General features: G+C 46.7%; 1 long non-coding RNA gene across 1 annotated transcript; it reads right to left on the bottom strand.

Annotated features, from left to right (window-relative positions):
• Positions 1–9,100: 9,100 nt before the first annotated feature.
• Positions 9,101–10,434, bottom strand: LOC119165749 (uncharacterized). Its single transcript, XR_005108987.2, has 2 exons — positions 10,087–10,434; positions 9,101–9,424 (listed from the first exon to the last, which is right to left on the bottom strand). It is a non-coding gene; the product is annotated as an uncharacterized LOC119165749 (long non-coding RNA).
• Between the last annotated feature and the right edge of the window lie 10,946 nt (positions 10,435–21,380).

Raw genomic sequence — 21,380 nt, 5'->3', positions numbered from 1 at the left:
CGCCGGTTCTAGAGTTTTTGTATCTTCCCTATTGATCACTCTATGACACTATAAAGTGCAAATATTTAAAGTTTGAAAATAAATAGTACAGACCTTTTGTACTAATTGAAAACAAGAAACTCACAGCTGAATATTCAACTAGTTGTTATAAAAATACACCAGTACGCATTTGTTAGTCGATTTGGCAAACTTTGGCGTAAAAGAAACTGATCTTGGAGGCCGCAACATCGTGCGAGTATCTTGACTAGCTGATGCGAGGTGGCAGCACCATCTCGTTGTTCTGCAATTTCCACGCGAGAACCTATGAGCAGTGGTGGTAACTTAGCGAGAAAGTCGCTAAATTTAGCGCCTTTTCAGTCGTGCTAGCGACAATTTTATCACTTTGGAGTCTTAGCGACTTTTTTGGAGACTTTGAAAAGTTGAAATTGAATGTTTAAAGGACTACTGACAGGAAAAGTTTTGTTTTCGACATTTTTTTACAGTAATCCGTAGCTTTGCGTCTAGTAATGCCAAAATTCAATCGTAAATGTTCTAACGCATCGTATAATTGATGCTAGCATCGTTAATTGAGGACGATTTTGTTTCAGTTCAAAACGCCCGCCTAGATACCATAAGAAACTAGCGCCGCACAGCGGGGCAGTGCCTGAGACTACATGCGCTCAAGCTTCGGTGACGCTGAACGTGCGGTTTCCAAATAGGGTGACCCGAGAGTGGGGAAGAATAGAACGATGTGGGTGCGTTGAGCGTGTTCCCCTCAGGAAAAAGAAGAGCATTCCTGGCGTAAGCAGCGAAAACCACCTTAGAGCAGCCCGACAACAGAGCGAGAGGGGTGACGAACAATAGTCCTCGCCGGGAGCCAGTCGGCGAATTGTACTCACCCCGAAAACGTTCTCGGAATCTCCGATGCCCACAATACTTGCTTGACCTCTGCAACCACGCAAGGGGAGCCTTTGTCTACGTAAAACCACAAAAAATGTCGATTTTACCGGAATACTCGGATGAGCACACACCTTCGCTTTAAAACCAAGTTGAAATATTTTACAGGCAGCACTCACCCCTAATAATCGTTAAGAAGTGCATGCAAGAGTCTCAAACGTCGCAAGCACACCAAGCTTCCAAATTTTGTGTCAGGGGTCCTTTAAAACAGACATAGAATATTAGGAAACTAATGAGAACTGGGGAATGCTCGGAACGAGCTTCAAAAATGAGGCCAGGGCACACAGGATCGAGCTTCTTGAGCCGCTGCGATCTTTAGCGTGCGTGCAATGTGGCCACCTGGCTGTTTTGGGCTGGTTGGTACATGATCGACGAAGCGAAAAAAAAAAACTGCGCGGAACACCGGACAGTGAAAGAGACGGACCAAGCGCTTTTTTTCGCTTCGTTGAAAATACAAGGATGGAGAGGAAGCTACAGGAAAGCTGGCCTTTGCCCCTTCCTCCTGGAATTTCGAATACCTTGTCTATGCAGGCAGCTCGAAAGAAACGATGCCTGCGCTCGTCACTGCTGGAGCCTGGATGTCTCCCCCCCCCCCCCTCGCTAATGCACACCCATGCTATGGCCACCGCCACCATACCCATGCTAAAAGTTCTGAATGCGCACTTGTGCGCCACGTGCTTCCGCGAGCATCGGCAAGCCTATCTCTCACACCATCCCTCTCGCTCCTCGGGTTCTGAAATCCGGGCATGTTCATGGCCGATTCTGCGGGGGTCTACCCAGCGTACCCCTTCAGAGAACACGAACTCAAACGAAGTGGTTCAACCGGTTCAACCTACAACACGTGGTAGCGTTGCTTCACCATGGCTCACTGAGCCGCAGATCACTCGTTCTGTAGAAAAAACAGCCGCTCAAAAGATTTCGTTCACTCCTGAGCGACACATCTCTATTTCCAGTACACTCAAGGACTAGGTGTAGCGTGCCGACTCGCTCGCTCTAGCTTAATCATGCCTCCAAAGTATGAGCAGCATTATCGAAAAAGTTGGGAATCACTGCCCGAGTTTAAAGGCTGGCTACGTCCTGTGGAGAGCGAAAGAACAAAAGCATCATGCGCCTACTGCATGAGCGAATTCTACGCGAAGCTGTGCGATATCAAGAAGCATGCCGCCACCACCAAGCACAAGAAGTCATCTGAACCATACTCCAGTTCTTCTCGGCAGAAGAAACTGCAGTATTCAGCCGCAACTGAGTCTTCCTGCGGCAGAAGTGAAGCAGCTCTTTGTCTGTTTATATGCGAGCACACTGCATTCCTCACCGCTGACCACCTGACAGAACTCTGCAAGAAACAGTTCATGGACAGCAAAAGTGCAGCAGGCATGCGCATGCACCGGCGCAAATGCACGAAGATCATAGTGAATGTGTTATCTCCGCATTTCGTGGATCTCTTGGTGGCTGACATCGGTGACTCAAAATACAGCCTGATAATCGACGAGGGTACAGATATTTCGATCACTAAGTTACTGGGTGTGGTGGTGCGATACTTCAGTGCTGCTCGGAAGAGCATTGTGACGACGTTTCTTGCGCTTATCGAATTGGACGATGGCACAGCTGTGACAATCGTCAGGGCATTGGAAAACCTCCTCACGCGTATGGGACTTGACAAGAAGCGTCTCCTCGGCATTGGAGTTGACAACGCCTCGGTGAATACGGGTGTCAACAACGGTATTTTCGAGACAATTAAGCGTGAGTGGCAACTCCCGAACTTGATAATGGTAAGGTGTATTTGCCATTCTTTGCAACTCGCACTTTCCCACGCTGTTCAGGGAACGCTTCCCAGGAATGTGGACTTCTTGGTGCGCGAAACCCACATGTGGTTTTCCCATTCTTCAAAGCGTAAAGCCGCGTACAGTCAACTTTACCGTAGCCTCTGCGATGGGGAAGAACCACTATCAATTCCAAGGGTGTGCGATACCAGATGGATATCGTTGGAGCCAGCGGTCGTCAGAGTCCTCGATCAATGGGACATGTTGCTGAAACATTTCGAACAAGCCAGATCAACGGAAGGATGCTACACCGCAGAGCTCCTGTATCAGATGTACTCTGATCCGCTGAATAAGCTTTATCTACTCTACCTTCGACCAATGCTACGAGAAGTTCAGCGTACAAACAAGGCCTACGAGAGGAACGACGCGGATCCCGCAAAGCTTCTTGAAGACCTCACGCTCCTAATTAAGATGGTTTGCAGCAAAGTGCTCATTCCAACGGCGAAGATAGATCCGCTGCGCCAGCCTATCGATGGTCACCTGGACCCCAAGCCATACCTGGGATACGAGTTCGAGAAACTGGCGAGCACGCTACCAGCTGGTCCTGAAGTTGACTTTGTGCGCCAGCGATGCGTTAATTTCACAGTAAAGCTGTCAAATGAGCTCCGGCAACGTCTGCCATCGAACTTCAAGATATTGCAGGGCATGGCACGGCTGTCTGTGGGAGCATGCTTGCGAGTACTCAAGGAGCCTATCACGGAGCTGGCGGAACATTTCGGTGTTCAACCAAACGAGATAGATCTCGTGAACGCGCAGTGGAAGAAGCTGACCCTGGTGGGCTGGGCCAACACCACCGACACCATTGCATTTTGGTCCGAGGCCACTGCGTACCGTGATGCAGCTGGCTCGAACCCGTTTCACGAGGTCGCGCAGCTCGCAGTTGATGTGCTCTCCTTGCCGCACTCAAACGCAGAAGTGGAAAGAGTTTTTAGCCAACTAAGCGTGGTTAAGACAAAACTCAGAAATTCTCTCAGCACTGCCAGCACAAATGCGGTCTTAAGTGTTCGTAGCGGACTTCGCCGTCTTGGAAAGTGCTGCCACACCTATGACCTGCCTGACACAGTGACAAGAAAAGTTGGAACCATGCAAGCGTACTCCTCAGCGTTCGCGCCAAGAAGTAGTGCACGTGCGCAAAGCAGTGGAGAGTCTGCAGACGAGGAGGTGTGGACTGGTGAGGTGGAACTATTGCTTGACATATAGACTTTAGTGACTTGAGTGAAATGTGAAGAACGATCGAAATGAAAGAGCGCCGGCCAAAATGAAAATATTTAAAACATTTCAGATGTTTTAAATCTTGTCATCTTGGCCGGCACTGTTTCAATTTGCTTGTTCTTCATGCTTCTTCCCTACGAGACGATACTTGGTCAAACGATCTTCTTGAGTGCAATGTGTCCAATAAAATAATTTTAGGTTTCACTCGTTCCTAGCATTGTAGTAACATATTACATCAAACGTTAGATAGCAGCTGTGCACGCAGTAGGTTATTGTTGAAAGCTAATTGACGAAGTATGGGCTCTTTGGTGGAATTGCAGTACCTTCATGAGGCAGAAAAAGCGTGCGTGGCGTGCATGCACAAAATTTATGCACACCACGCGTTCCCCTGCTTCGCGGAGAGAGAGAGAGAGAAAACTTAATTTCCGGCAGAGTGCTGCGCTGGGTTCCGACCCATGGGTATGGTGGCTAGATCATGGGGGAAGGAAATAACAGGAGGGAGCATGACGTCACGCACCCAGCCTTGGCAAGCCAACCCGTTTTGAAGCCAACAAAGTCGGCCCTTTTGCCGTGAGATCACGCAATAAACGAGACTTGCCGATACCTCGAAATACGGCGCCCGGTAGCTTTTAATCGAAATGAACTGGTTCGGCGCAGACTGGCCGGCTCACGGAGGTGTTTCAAAGACGGAACAGCGCCGAGAGAACTAAAACCTACCGCGAGCGCTGACGTTTTGGTCACTTGTTGGGCCGACTTGGTGGGCTTCAATCGAGTTGCGCAACGCTCCCTCCTGTCTTTCCTTCCTCCATGTTCCGATCTGTGGTTCAGACCTAGAAGTTTATTCCGCGCAATCCACGTCTCCCGGCAGACCCAGAGTTGCTTGTCCAGACCAAAACTGAACAGCGCAGTCCGACACTAGAAATGATTATTTTATTTTGACTGTTCACTTTATTCACCACAGCAGAAATTTATTTAAATCATTGTTTAAAAATAATCCCTTAACGTGCTTTATCCAGTCGAAAACTAAAAACTCAGGAAAAACGTCATCATCATCATCACTTAGCGACTTTTGGCTGAAATTGACGACTTTTAGGAAGCGTTCTGGCGACTTAGGCCCCCCAAAAGTTACCACCACTGCCTATGAGGCTGTGACATTCACCTATGGCGACACTCACGGAAACCGATCGAGGCGTGGAAGGCGTATCAAGTCCAAATGTGCCCGAATCAGGAACAGTGTCTGGAGACGTTGGTAAATGTTTAGTATCCCCTCCATTCTTGGCACTGCTAGCCAACGTTACTTTCATGCGAGCCACCATTGTGCTGGAGTTACAGTTAGTTCCAAACAAAGAAAGCTTATGCACCGTGTGTTTCCCGCTAAAGACGACTGAGAAGCTAAATCGCCAGAGGATTCTAGAAAGGGCCCACGCAGTACGAATTCACTGCCGTCGCATTCCACACACGAGGAACTGCTCTCCCGCACGTCTTCGCCACTGCAGCTGGAGCAACACATATGCCGATGTGTTATCTTCGCTGCCTTCGTCAGACGACTGAATCGATCGCCAATTTGGTCTACAAACACCAGTACATGGGACCTCTACCATCTCATCTAGTATTTCCATTGTGAGCCCCGATATTTGGAATACATCAGCGTGGGAGGAAATGATTGGGGTCGCGACGTTCGAGGTGAAGTTTTGGGACAAGTGGAATGTTCTGGACACAATGGCGGCCGCGCCTTGGAAGTACTGCATCCGAAACTTCCGCATTCAGTTGCATATGATGACGCCCATGGAGGTCAGAGGAGCCGTGGAGACAGTAACGAAGTACGCGCAAGGAAGGGTGCGAAGTGCCGGAAACGTTAAAAAGAAGCGTCAGAAGAACCCATCTGCGAGCGAGTACGCGAAAATTCCGTATCGCCGTTGACCTACATTGTGCACACCTCCAAGTGGCTGGTCGACCCAGTGTTTCGGTTTATTCGCTTGGACGACAATGAAGCGCCTTCAACAAGCCATCCAGGTGTTTAATTATGAAATGTTGTCGCGCTCAAGCCCGGACTTTATTGAAGTGTGCAAGAACAAGTAGCCACTCTTTGATGCCCCACATGGTGACCTCGCTATCTTTTAAATGAATGTGCCCGCGTTGTTCGATGCCATGATTTAACCATTGAACTTTCAGTTTCATGGCAACCACGAGGAAGTGTATAGCCCGGTCGAGAAGGTGGTTTCCACGAAAAACTGCATGGAAATTGTGTACTCTCCGATTACTGGAAAACTTTTTTGTCCTATTCTTTTATTTGACGTTAACCGCGGTAACATTCGTAACTTTACCCGCTACACAAGTTTTCCTTTTTACTACAAGACAGCGTGGTCCGTCGCATCTTAGTATGGAACGAGCCAAACAGCGTGTCATCTTCTTTAAACACAGTCAAAATTTGGTGGTGACGTAGACTCAGTGGCAGTCAAGTACTGTGCTGACCAGACAGACCCAGGACGCCCATTATTATGCTCGCAAACGACGGGGTGTCTCCAGATTACGAAGCCTTCAACCACTGCATGTGGAACAAGTGGCGGGTGTGTCCTCCGTTGAAGAAATTCGACAAACAAAAGCCACCCCATGCGCCTGGTGCCCCTTTTTGACGCTTTTGTGCTCGATGAATTGCACGTCGGCACGCGCCAGCTTGATCAATAAACGGCATTGAAACTAACGTTCTGAGTACTTGGTCAATGCTTTGCATATCCCGACAGCACCGACAAGTACAACAGCTGTTAGTCACCCAGTTCAGTCAGTCAGTCAATCAACCACATAGAGGCGGCTAATAGTCGTAATAGCAGTCGTTCATGTCGCTACCGCTTCAGCAAAGTAAGTCAGTCAGTAAATCCTGACTGCTAGTAGTTAAGTTGAATGAACTTTATTCGTCCACCGGTTGTTGCGGCTCTCGAGCTAGGTTGCCAGGAATCCATCGTTCTCGGACAATCTTCCGAGGTCTTCAGCGATGGCCCTGGCCCGCTGAACGTCTCACACCTGGTCTTTGAGAGCCTCACTGAAAATGGTTGCTTGCCATATCGCTCAGCAAGGCTTCAGACGGTCCTTGCGTTGACGTCGTCCTTTCTCGTGGCCTATCTTCATTTCTTGCGCATCGCCAAAGTACATGTGCCATATCGACATGTTTGTGCTCGCATCGTGGGCAGCCAAACGACGAGTGCAGCGTGGTCCACAGGGGTTGCAAATGATAGGGGTCGGTGAACGTGCCAATGCGTTTCATTTTCCAACGACACCGACAGGCGGCGCCGCAGCTGTCAGTCATCAATCCACGAAATAGTGGTAACTAATATTGTAGCAAGTCGTCGATGTCACTATTACCATGTGTATATCTCGCAATCTGAGTAGTATTATTTGTTCCCAGGCCATCGGTGCCTGGATCCTGGTGTTCAACAGCGCAGCGATGATACAGTGGACGAGGACGACGGCTTAGCCAAGTCACACGATGAAGACTACGAGTGGGCCAGAAGTCACGAGGGTGCCTTTGTGGCTGATCGGGCATCTGCAGCTCTCTTCATGAATGACTTTAGACTCACAGATAAATGGCTCGCTGCATTAGGTGAAGTCACTCTGCGCACAAATAATATTATAAAACCATACATTTTGGGCGGTAGTCTTCATAGAATAAGCAAGGAGATAGACGCAAACGTGCAAATATGTGGTAATCAGATACAGCAGACGCGTACCGTGTGACTTCATTACAAGCTGCATCTGTATTTCGAGCTGGCAGTCATGACAGTCAGTGTTACACACCTGCTGCCATGGCTATATACTAGAGGAACTGACTGGCACTCCTATACGTTTAAATATTCTTATTTTACATTATATACTTTATAAAGTGGACGAGATGACCACAGTTACAGCTCAGTTGGTATCTACAGCGGTGGTCATCCTCCAGTCGACCTTATGAAGTGTATATGTGTGTTTAAACCTATATGAGTGCCAGTCAGCGCAAGTAGCAATGACGGTAAGTGTGTAATTACTGTCATGGCTGCTAGCTCGCAATACAGCTGCATCTCATAATAGGATCCGTTGGCGTAGCCAGGTGGTGGCACAGCGGGCCCAGGCCCTTTTTAATTTTTTTCGCCATGGCATAGAGCGTGCAAAATATCATGTGCCTGATCAGTTCCCCTTCAGATCGAAGAGTATCCTCACCCCACGCAGAAAAATAGATTTCTCTGCGCTCCTGATAAGATAATGTGCTAAATGACGTCAGCAGGCAGAACTTGTTCCACATTCGTCGTCATGACTAGCAGCGCTGACTGACACTTTGGCTTCAATTGCACATTTGTACGCAATAAAGTTGGTGGGGGAATGATCGCCACCGATGCTGTAAGGGCATTGGACGCGTCATTTCAAGGTTGCAGGTTCATATCCTGGCGGTAGCGAGTTATCTTTTCTCTTCGCATTCACGTTACAATAATTGCCAATTTATAAATATAGTAACATCCCCTATACTTTCCTTGGCATCATTGTATGTTCACATTTATTGCAGAGCACGCAGAGGCTCCTAGCGTCCAATCGAGATTGGAAAGCTTATCGTGATTGACAAATCGGCTACAGATTAGTTGTTTTCATCGTTTATTCTTAACAGTCTCGGGTATATAGATATCATACTCGTCGTCCAAAATGTATTCATAATTTATTGGCAATGAAACTGAATACTTGTTATCTTCGAGACATAGACAAAATCTATTTGGCCCTTGCATTCTTTAGGAAGGTACGAAATATTCAACTATGGTTTCGAATGCAACAGTCATGGAACTAGCAACGGTGGTCTTTTGTTAAGGACATCTTGTGACGCTGGCCAAGTATGTTATAACGTGTCACTGTGTCATTTGTATGTCTTAATTATGTTACTGTCCTTGTTGTAAAGACACTGTTTTTGTGTCATCGTAGCGTCCTAAGAAGTAATTTTTTCTGAGCGATTTCTTTTTCTACGAGTGGGACAACTCTTTGATCTCCCGTAGTTGAGGAATCAGTGCTATGATTCATTCACATGCTATAAATTCCATTTGTCCTAAGCACGCCTCGCCTTCAAAATTACGAGTTTTACGCACAGCCTATCACTGTTCCGTAGCGGAATAGTATCATCATATATTTCGTAAATAATGTATTCCAGTTCCAGGGATACATATAGACGCATTGAATATCCGAACCCTTCACTTCTTTTTTGCTCTTCTTGGTGGTAACAGGCGAACATAATGAAGCGGGTAAAGTACACAAGAACTCCGTAGCTTGTGCACTCACAGGCTTTTGCTCCCCAGTTGTAAAACTAATAACATGCATACACGCTCAAAAAAAAAAAAAATAAGGCATGGGTACCCAACGGGTACTGATACAAAATTTTCATTTGTTGTTTTAAATGAAATGAAGGGCCAAGCCTGTCGTGTCGTACAGAATGTACTGGGGAGTGCACCCTGAAAAAAAAAAGAGAACAATTTCAATACGTTTTCACAAGGTAGTTTTAATTTTTACTGTGCCCTGACGTCACTACACGATATGAGTTCTCATCACGTGCTCCGGCAAGTTATTGTGACATTTCTACGGCCGCACCAGGCAGGGACTCGATAGCGGCGATTTTGGAAGCTTTGATGCATGACGTCGTGACGTCATCAAAACTACCCAGAACGGGTACGTATAAGTCCCCAGAATTAGTACCGCAGACCTGGGGCGTAGCCAGGGGGCGGCACACCAGACCTGTGCTTTGCTACCCTCCCTCCCGAAATTTTTTGCGCCATGGCAAATATAGAGAGAGCGAAAAATGACTATTTCAAGGGGTGCCCCTCCCAAAACGAAATGCCCCCCCCCCCCCCCAAAAAAAAAAAAACTGCTGGAGGTCGCCCTGCCATATAGCCTGATGTCAAGCTAATGTCCACGTCGTAGGTGTGCCACAGACAGACAGACAGACAATGAACTTTATTTGATCCTGAGGAGCTTTCGCGGGAACCCCTATCAGGGACTCGCGCAAAAATTTATTTTATTATCAACATAAAATATCTCATCGACTTGAGCTGGGCGCCACAATTTCGCTAAGAGCTGTCTCTGTACACAGCAGATTAGTATGAGAGAGTAAGCTCACCTTCGAAGAATTGTGTCCATTTGATTCATCCTGCACTTCGTGAACTGGTTCATGGCTGTTCACCGTCTGGGTGACGTCGTCGTGCAGGGGGTGTTTCGGCAAGTGTATACAGCAATGAGACGCCGAAACGAATACAGGGGTGCATATATCGTGCGATCCCTGTGCTACACGCCAGCTGTCTCGCGGGTTAGGAGGCGTTCGTTTCGCAAAAGACGGCTCCGCTACCGCTTCCTGGCATGTGCAACTACCGGAAAATGTTCACTGCCGTACTTGTTCGGCGCCACTATAACAGACACGAATGCCCTCGGCTGCATGGTCTCCTGCAGCTGCAGCAATCTTGTGCTGCAAGGTCTCAGTACTACCTCACGAACAGGCGCGAGAAATCGGGCACTCCAAGTTAAATTAGATTTGAAGGTGCGTCAAAGTTACAAAACACGCGTGCTCACCGTTCGTGAAAACTCAAAATACGATAATGCGCAGATTGTTACGTTACGTTTGAAAAATTGGACACTGTCTGTCAAAGAAAACAGCCGCAAGTAATGTTTCTCGCCGCGTCAGTCGCAGAGCGAAAATCGCCGAACATTCGCAGCCCATGTGAAACAAAACCGCCATTAGCGGCTGTTGCGATGAAGTGAACGGAACGATTTTTTTTTTCGTTCCAATCGCGGCACGGGCCATGACCTACTACACTCCTGACCTGCCCAGAGAGCACCTCTTCCAGCGCCCACGTTCTAGTTCATACCTTCTGCCGCTAGGGCCGTCACCTACGAGCGGCGTGGCGCTAGGCAGCACCTGTTCGCTGACGTCACCTTCACTCTTTGTAGTCAAATTTTAACCAACAAAGCACTCGTAGTGCGAATTTATGATCCACAATTTAGAAATATCCAGAAATAATAATACTAAAAGACATTCAGAATTTTTTTTGCAATAAAATGCACGCGACAACGCATAGGCTGTCCAAAATCATGTAAATCCACGGGTTTCCACGTTTGTCAACCAGTGTGCTATAAATTCTTAAGCGCACTGAACAGCTTACTTGACCAGCAATGTATGGGAAGAAATAGTCACATATATGCCGACAGTTCACCACAGAAAGCAGGCATTCTTATACCAGCGCCTACAAAACAACCGTAAAGAAGCAGACGAACAGGTTATAGGTAGCGCCACCTACGGCGAGCGATTGAACGAGAGCGGGGACACGCGCTCCCATAGGAACCCCGCTATCTGAACAGGTCAGGAGTGTAGTAGGTCATGGCACGGGCAACAGCCTTTAGGAGCCCGTTCCTGCGTTGAGCAGCTCCAGCGTCGGTGGCGTAACCGGTATTCGCTGCGAGATCGGGCTATAGGTGGCAGCACTGCCCCACGAAAGTGTGGATAGGTGGTGGGCGGCGCGTATACAAATACACGCAGCGGCGCTTCGTTGCGTGCGGCCTGAGCCGATTGTCGGCAGATAAAATGCGTTGACCACAGTTTACTGTTAATATTTAAGCTCTTCTCTACTGAATCGGTGCACGATGCTTATGCAATGTTAACAATACCCGAGAGAAGCATTCTGCCTTTCATAGGGATGCTCGCCCTTGGTGGCCTCTCTTCACGCTTTCGCCCTAAATCACGCCTTTGCTGTGTTGTTCGTACGTGATTAGCTTGTGTCCCGCCTTCTACGCACTGCTGTAGCGTGACGGAACTGCTTAGTTACATCCTTGTCATCTATATACTACAAAAAAGAGTGAAAGGAAGATCGTAGAAAGCCCCATATCTGCGCGATTCGTTTAGTACCACCTTCGCACCTTATGCGCACATGATTTTTTTTTTTCTCTCGATCTGTTCACCATGAAATGTGGGACGATCGATAACTGTGATCAGGAAAGCTTAGTGGCTGACGGTGATCTGAGCTACACTGCGTTTACCACGTGTGCGCACATGTTCTTGCACCAGCAAAACTCTTATATAAGAGTTCAGCAGAAAGCTTTCATCGATAGCTTACGTGCATGAGGGTGCTACAACGAAGGCCCGGTTAATGTGACAAGCATGTTTGTTTGTTTGTTTCAGACGAAAATTACCCCTGCCTTCCGTTGGTCAATAACAATGCCACACAAACCTTGAAAAAACAAAAAAAGATGAAATATTCAGCGTCTGGGCTCTTTAAAGCGTTCCTAAATTTAAGCACATGGTTGCGCACGATGGATCCTGTTATTGATTCTGATGGTATACAGAAGCTAATTCGTGGCCTGAACTTGTCTTCGTCTTGCGGAGTGAACGGCATCACTCCAAAGTTTTTGAAAAGTATGGATGTTTATTCCTCAATGTTTTTGTCCAAACTGCTTTCCCAGTCCTTAGAGTTTTGTTCCTTACCACGTGACTGGAAGGTGGGCACGGTGGTACCATTATTTAAATTTGGTGATGCACAGTCCCCTTTGAGTTACCGACCAATATCCCTCACCAGTGTACCTTGTAAGCTTTTAGAACACATAATTTATTCTCACCTCGTAGCCTTTCTAGGCACAAATTCATTCTTCTCTCCAAATCAACATGGCTTCCGTAAACAATTTTCATTTGAAACTCAACTGGTTTCGTTTACACTTGACCCTTTCGCGGCATTGGACAGTGGACTAATCATTGATTGTATACATTATTGGACTTCTCTAAGGCTTTTGATCTTGTTCCTCACCAGGTATACTCTGTTTCAAGCTAAGTAAACTAAACATTGACCGCAATATATTAAAATGGATCGAATACTTTCTCGCTAACTAAACTCAGTTTGTCACCACCAACAATAACAACTCACAAGAGTCTACTGTCACTTCTGGTGTGCCACAGGGGTCAGTTTTGGGCCCTGTTCTCTTTCTTGTTTATATCAATGACCCGCCTAATAATATTCTATCATCAATTAAATTATTAGCTGATGACGGTGTTATTTACAGAAATGCTTGCACTAATATTGACGCAATTTCCTTCAACAAGATCTTAATGCAGTTTTTTCCTGGTGCACTAGAGGGAACATGTGACTTAACGCTAATAAATGCAAGGTAATGCGAATTTCTCGCACCCCTGGTTCCATTGACGTTCCCGAATAGCTAATTAACGATAGTGTTTTAGAAAGTGTTTCATGCTATAAGTATCTTGGAGTAAAATTTACCTTTAATCTCTCAGGGCACACTCATGTCACCTACGTAACTAACAGTGCCAATCGCACTCTTGGATACCTATACGAAGACACTTTTCAAGGGTACCTTCAGCTCTTAAACTCGTTCTATATAAAACAATTGTTCGTCCTAAGCTTGAGTACGCAAGTGCTGTATGGGACCCCGGTATTAACACACTAGTTGAAACCTTAGAATCCGTCCCAAATCGGAGTGCACGTTTCATCCTCTCAGTCTATGCACGCACATCTAGCGTATCATTTATGAAAAAAGTTTTGGGCCTTCCACTTCTTTGTTCGCGTAGGAAAGTGTCTCGTCTTGTTCTTTTTTATAAAATTTACCACAATTCACAACTAAAACAAGACCTTCTTCCCAAACTACACTACATGTCATATAGATGTGACCATCCCCAGAAAGTACATACTCCTTTTTCACATACCAAGTTCTTAAACGATTCCTTTATTCCCACTACCTCGAACGAATGAAACCACTTACCCTCCTCTGTTGCCCAAGTGACCGAAGTCACTGCTTTTCGGGCTGCTGTTGAATGTGATGTTTACTCTTAGCAGCATTTTTCTTTGTTCACACTTATTGTTCTTATTACTATGTATACTATTACCCACTCCCTTCTGTAACGCCTTCGTGCCCTGAAGGAACTATTTATTTATTTATAAATAAAAAAATAAATAACTCTGTTTTAAGTACAGTGTAAGTAATGAAGTCTAAGAGTTCATGTGACAGTAATATTTCTATGTTGAGATACCAAGGCCAGATAAACACAACTAAGGCTCTTCGCATGATCGATAAACTAGAGTGCCGTAGTTGTGCATATACCAACAACGCATAAGTGCCTAGAGCTTTTTTTTTTTTACAAACATGTCGCTGTAAAACGCAGCATTCACACAGAATTTAATAGTCCTCGTGTTTGTAAGGATGCCAAGAGCATTTTTCGATGTGCTAGAAACAGAAGCTAGCACCCACTCTGAAATGATTCTGGTGAATGGAGGGTAGGACGAGAATGAACAGCACTCTAGAAAGTTGCACTCGCCGATCTTATTTATAAGCATTAGCAGCCGAGACAGACCAAATGCTTTCGCACGTCGCTTCAGGCACACGTAAAAAAACAGTTACACTCGCGCTGACATCACCGGACAAACCACACTTTGAGAACGTACACGACGTACGCGCACATAGAAACACGACGTGGCTAGCATACGACGCAAGGAGCAATCCACACTTCACCATTTCGGCCAGTTGCCGCCAGGCGGCGACTCTGTTCGATCTCGCGGCCAATAGCGAACGAGACCGAAAGTGAGCGAACGTGGAGTTTGTCGATATCGCGAGCCAATGGCCTCTAACCTCACTTTGATCCTTATTCACGCTCGCCGTCCCCTTGGGTCTAACCTCGTGCGCACGTAACACTGACATGTGCACTGCGGCTGGCTTCGTTTGTCGTATCGGGTCCGTCAGTTTTTCACATGGTTCGCGACGTCTGCAATGAGTGGTGCGAGCAGAGCACTCGAGCGATCGCTGTTCCTGCAACAACACGTAAAGAATGCGCTACAACCGCAGATTGGCAAAACGTCAGACACAGTTGGCGTTCACACTATAGACAATACCGTGTAGTCCTCGGTAATTGTTTTCGTATATATTGCTTTGTGATGCTTAACACGCACCGTATGTACGCAACGGGGGCGCGCAATCATATTTACAACGTGTCTACATTGCGCGAGCATCGTCCGTGGTGTGTGTTTGTTCAAAGCACGTTTCCTTACGTCCCGCCTTTGATAAACGGCAAATCGAAGGAGAGGCGCGGTCCCATGACACCTACGTGCGGCGAATGCCGTGAATGCTCGTTTAAACGTGGTGTACAACTATGCTGAATTCCGTGTCTTATCAGAAAGAGGGCCGGGCGGCAGCTCGGACCGAACCCCAACCGACGCTTATCGGAGAAGTTCCCGTGCAGGTATATAACGTACGAGTGCATTTGCCCCGCCTCGGATGTACTTTGTATGTCGATGCAAGGTTCAGCTGTTTCAATCACGTCAATTCTCGCCGGCTGCCCGACGCCACGTGTGACGCAGCTCGAGCCTTTGAGTCTTTCGGTGGTGTGCTTTATCTATTTTCGGTGTTTTATGTACCGAATACTTGCCGCCTTCGTATACACGTGCCGCGTCCGCTTTTCGTGGTGGACGGTCAGACTTACATCAATGTTGCAAAGAGCGCCGATGCAAGGACTGTGCGCTTACTTAGGGTGCAATATACGCATTTGCTGAAGGAGCCCCGAAATCACGCAGTTCTTTTTGTTATCTTGAAAAGTGATTATGTGCCGTCATTGCGTTGATGTCACAGGTTCGATCAGTGCTTCGGCGGCGTTATTTTGATAGGACCAAAGTGCAAGAACACCAGTGTGTTTATGCAGATTTAAGAACAAGCTACAGAGAACTTACATGCTCCAAACTAATTTGGAATCCCCCAGCGGTTTTGATGTACGAAAGCCCAGCAATTATTACACTTTATGACGCTGCTAATCATTGTTCAAATGAAGACGAAACACGAAATGAGCAGGCTCAATCTTTCGGCTTGGTACCATTTTAAGAGCCACGTTTAGGCTATTCCCAAATTCACTGTAACGAAAATCCTGCACATACGGCTATGTGCAACGAATGCGCCCAAGTGGCTTGGAAAGCTTCCTTGTAGGAGTAATTAGATAGGTAAATATATGAAAGTTGCAAGGGTAATCTGCAAAAAAAAAAAAAGAGCACGAATCGAAAAAGGGAAAGACGTTGGAAACTGAAATGGAAACTGTTGTGTCGTGCAAAAGATGGTCCTCCTCTACTAAGTGTCTTACTTTGTTCTCTTTTATTTGTTTTTTGTTTCCTGGGTATACCTTTCGAAGACCTGCGGAAAACTCCATCATAACTGACACCATCGAGGTGTCCGTCATATTCTTTTTCTCTGGAAGCCGAGAGTTTTCAAGGAACCTGAAAACATACTTTTCACTTTCGAGGGTTTGTACGCGCACGCTCTGCAAAGAATGCGTACAGCGTCTCGACCGTGTGGCTGGGTGGACGTAGTTGAACCCTCGTGAGTCGGGGAGATCACTGTCCCAGTCCAGCGATGTTCAAGGTAACGGTTGCGCTATGAGGTGAAGCTGCGGTGCAGAACTACGCCATCTAAATTAGAGATACCACCTTCGCAAATTCCTATCGCAAGAAATATTTAATTGAATATGCTAACGCAAATGCAATGCAAACAGGCTGGTCAATCTAAGGCATTATAGTTCATCTATTTATTCGTAACCCGTACCAAAATGGCTGAAAACTGAACGAAGGCAGAACTCTGCCATGATTTAGTCAGATTTATTTTTAATTAGGTCTGGCATTACTCCCTTGTGCCGCCCTGTCCATACGGTTGTTATAGTACCAGCCACAGCAGTGATCCAGGCCACGGAGCAGGTGTGGTGTAGGAACTCCGAAGTTCTCTACAAGAATATGTGCACCCATAATAGTGCAGCGAATTAGGAAAAAAAGTACGAGAACCGGCGTCGTTTATCTCAGTCAACAAAAATGGCAGCACATCTGAAGCGTTTGCGAACCAGATTTACAAATAAACTACTGCTTTGCTGAACATTTAGGAACAGCCATTCACAACCGTGAAGGCAGACATTCGCCTTACTGAGACAAACAACTTCAATGCCTGTTTGTGGAGTGACTCCACAGTCACTCTACAATCTGTGTAACGCAGCATTGCACACAAACTATAAACTGTGTTGAGAAAAAATGTTCGACGATACAGAGTACAATGTAGTCTATTACAGAAAAGCACTAAGATGTCCCGAGCCAGGAAAATACGATCATCATCCGATACAACAACGTGACACGGTTAAGAAAAAGTTGTTAATAATTTAGAGTACAATTAAGGTACTCTGTTATGAGAGAGCTATGAGAGAGGTACTCTGCTTTGAAGCCCTGCCGACAAATCTTACACCGTGAACGAGTTCACAGCATCAGGTAATCTACTGCCGGGTGCTCATGGGAAAGTACCTTCTATGTTACACGCCAACATCCGTCTGCCCGCCTCTTTGTGTTCAGGTATGGTACAAACCCACAAATATGTCGCTCGTTTCCTTTCAGAAACTTGAATATCCTTGTATTCGTTATTTTTACATTGTCGCTTAGTTAAACATAATGGTAGCAACAGTAACGTTGAATCGTTAATTATTTATGCATGTAGTGTTTATATTCGCTGACAAAGGGCACTTGAACAATCGAAGCCTTCAAGACAGCCCAATCGCGTTTCAAACGCCTTGCCCTGAGGCAGCGCGTTCACCGCGTTCACCACGTTGCCTTGTGGCAAATCAAACTGAAAAGCTTTTCTCAATAGGTGGAAGCTTGGCTGCTTTTAAAAATTAAATTGTTACTATTCTGACATAAAATTACTTACTATCGAAAATTCGCGAAGTCCCCTTGACAGAAGCACCAAAGAAGCGTCTCTAGATGCTCCTTTATGGTCCGAAGTGTCAGCTCTAAACCGTTTCATGGAACTTCACCTCACATGCCGAAATTCTCGAAGGGATTGGCTGTGACGACTTCTCCGGGGGAGGCACAGATCATTGTGTGTCCTGAAGTGTCATCGGTGCTTGCCGAACAATCACTGCGTCGCTTGAGCAGCGTGGTCCAGCAGCACAAGAGGCTGCCATTTTGGGCGTTTCCCCTCGCGTCACGTGATCCTTCGCTCGTTACGACCACACGCTCAGCGCCTGACCATCTAGCGCGCGCGCAGTGGCACAACCGCCGACTGGCTGAGCGGAGCGGGAGGCAAAATACGGTTAGCTAAAGGTGCCTTGCCTTTCATGATGGGCAGACGCGCTGGCAAGCGATTCCATGGAAAGCAGTTCATCGAAGCGTCCCAAGAATGTGGATTTTCCCGATACCAAACACTATACCAAACGCTATAGATGCACAGAAGGAGGAGGAGGAGGAGGATGAGGAGGAGGAGGATGAGGAGGAGGAATAAACTTTATTTTAAGAAACCAGCAGGTTTATGTGGCCGGGCCTTGGCCTCCTAAACCCAGCACGCCCGTGAAGTGGCGTGCTGGGTCGCCCAGGTTTGGTCGTCAAGAGCGGGGCTCCGCCGAGCCTCACGGAGCTTCGACGAAAGTGTCGTGGTGTTCGTGTGTCTGTATACTGTGCGGGCACTCCCACAGCATATGCGGAAGCGTAGCCAGATGAGTGCCACAGTACTGGCAGTGGGAGGTTGTGTACACGTCCGTGAATATGAAGTGAAGGCGGAAAGGCGAGATATATGTGTTTGTGTGAAGTAGACGCAAAGTGGTGGCCTGTGCCCGGTTGAGCCTGGGGCGATGTGAGGGAAAAGCTCGTCATCTGAGGTAAAAATTCTTAACGAGATTATTGTAGGTAGTCAGGTTGTACATGGTGTACACCTCGTCTACAGTCTATAGCTCCAGCGCGGTTGACAAGGCCTCACGCAAGCAAGTGGGTGACCTCGTTGTGGTTGGGGAGGCATGGGTGGACTGGGCCCGCGTGGGCGGGGATCCATGTCAGGGTGATAATGTAGTCTTTGGTGTGTGATGCCGGGCAGAGGATGCGAAGCGCTTGAGGAGAAATGCGGCCTTTGCTGTAAATAGTGACGGCTGAGCGAGAGTCGTATACGATGGTGTCACAGGTGGGATCTAGAGTGGCCAGGGCGATGGTCACCTTTTCAGCCGTCTCGGCAGAAGTAGTGACGCTGGTTGCATGGTGTAGGACTCCATTGCGTGTGGTGACAGCTACAAAATGTGTGGCTGCAGGATATATAGATGCAAAGAAATAAAAAGTAAACACATGGTGCATTCGTTCTAATGACCACGGGCTTTCGCCGAACACGCTCAAATTCACAAAGTTTCCTTCAGGTTTTTGTGAGCAAGCATATTTGGACAAAGTGCTCTGCGTAAGACAGTACACAGTCCCAACATTTTTTTTAACAGCACAGCTGTACATGGCTAGTTTTTGGCAAATGGTGTCCGCGGAAGAAAATGACTTGGTGGAGAAATACAATTTTTGCAGACCATCACCTCCTCCCCAACGCGTTTGCATTTGCCCAAGCAATGAACAGGGGCCAAGACGCCTTGATGCCGCTGTCGCAGTTACGGCAGCTGTAGCTCCAGGCTTCCATCTCCACATTACCGGAAGGGATGCCAAATCTTTTACAACAAAAGCCCGAGATGGTTGCACGAATTACCTCGGACGCTCAACATCGGGCCAAATTAAGCTCACTGGATTCGGAACCAATTGGGAACGCTTTAGAGTACCTAACGCCCACTACTATGGCAGAGCTGTAATCTGTCCCGGTTGCGCACTTCATAAAGGAGCTCTACACGACTACAAGACAAAGTGTAGTTGTCATATTGTTATACATAGATAACTTAACGCACCAAGTACTACTTCTACACTTTTGAAGAAGTCACAAGAAACTGCTCACAATTTCCTGCTTATACCCCCAATTGGAAGTGATTCCGTTAGATGATCCTCTTGGAAATATTGTTGACCACTATTTGAAGCTTCGCGGTCATATTTCTTGTGTGGTAAATCATACCGGTTGTGGTCGTACATTTCGTGCGAAATTTGGACACTGGTAAGCTAAAAAAAATTCGGCAGGCCCCACTTACCTTGGGAATCGATGTTATACGAAGCATGCGGATGAAATGTGAATGTGTTTTATAAACTTTTTATTGAGCGAGACGTTATGAAGTGGCTCTAAAGATATATGAAATGCACGCACACTCATACGTTAAACAGCCGCATGTGTTTTATATTAGCAGTTGTTTACAGTTGCGCAATGATGCCAACATAGACATAGATATTAACAACACCAAAAGCGGTAAGCTGATATGAAGCGCTGGTGTTGACACTGGTGTGCGAGAGCATGGCAGCCCTAAACACTGCTCAACAGATCAAATTCAGCGGATGGCACCTAACTACAATTTATGTTAACCTGACATGATGGCTGTATCCTAGAAGTACATATGTAATGTTTATAAAATTGGATAGTCAGCACTACAACCACATGTGTCGCTGCACGAAAATTGGGGTCTATCAGAAAAGTGTATCCGTATTCTGACGTGGCTATGTGGTATAATACTTCATTGCCACGCAAAATGATAGGTTTGGATTCCTGTTGGGTACTTACATTTATTGTTTGCATTCGATTGTCTGATCAACACTTGCTTCTGCAGCTATTAGGGGCGAAGTTCCTGAAGCCGTGGGTCGTGCGTCCCTGATGCATGCAGAATTAATAGTAGTAGTAGGAAGCCAACTCTCGTTTAGTCCTTGGAATGTCCACTGGATGGCGGTTATTGCATATGATGAATAAGTGATGAAAAGATGCGAGATGGCGGTACTTGGAGTGTTCACTAGATGGACGGACGGACGGAGAGACAAGCAGGCAGACGGACGGACGGACAGACAGACGCACGGATGGACGGAAGCGAGGGCGGACTGACGGACGCCTCACCCCACTCATCATCCTTCACTCCATGTATATGCCGTTATTTTTTTTTTCTTAAAGCTGAATCGTTTAAGTTATCCATGTGTGTTCTCGCCATTGCTGGGTATATATAAAATGCCTATCGCCTGTGGCACATACCCGCACACCATTGGCCCATACCCACGCCCGGGTATGTGCCACTGTTTTTTGAAAGTGTTAGACAACGTAAGCGAAGACATTGTCCCATTATTCATTTCATGACCAGCGAATCGTATGCATCCAATCATCTTACCCTGCCGTACTAATTTTGGTGTAGCCCAAGTTAACGAGGTGATCATGAGAACACCCAAACGAATACGGGTAGATAGAAAGATAGATAGATAGATAGATAGATAGATAGATAGATAGATAGATAGATAGATAGATAGATAGATAGATGCCAAAAGGGCTTGCAGTATGCAAATAAACGCTTCTCATTAAAGAAAATTTAACCGTCATTCCGCCCTGAGATCGTAAATGTACAGCGAACGTAAATGTCGTTGAATGCTCCAACCCATTGCAAAAACTTCAGGCATAATTCTTTATCGTCGCCAGCCACAGCATCAACAAAGTGTACATAATGCCCTACAAGTGTGTAGCGAGTACCACGAGTGGGAGCATCCCTAC

The sequence above is a fragment of the Rhipicephalus microplus genome, chromosome 8, assembly GCF_043290135.1.
Source record: "Rhipicephalus microplus isolate Deutch F79 chromosome 8, USDA_Rmic, whole genome shotgun sequence".
Lineage (NCBI taxonomy): Eukaryota > Metazoa > Arthropoda > Arachnida > Ixodida > Ixodidae > Rhipicephalus > Rhipicephalus microplus.
The sequence above is the reverse complement of the archived record's forward strand: the minus strand, read 5'-3'. Positions and strand labels throughout refer to the sequence as shown.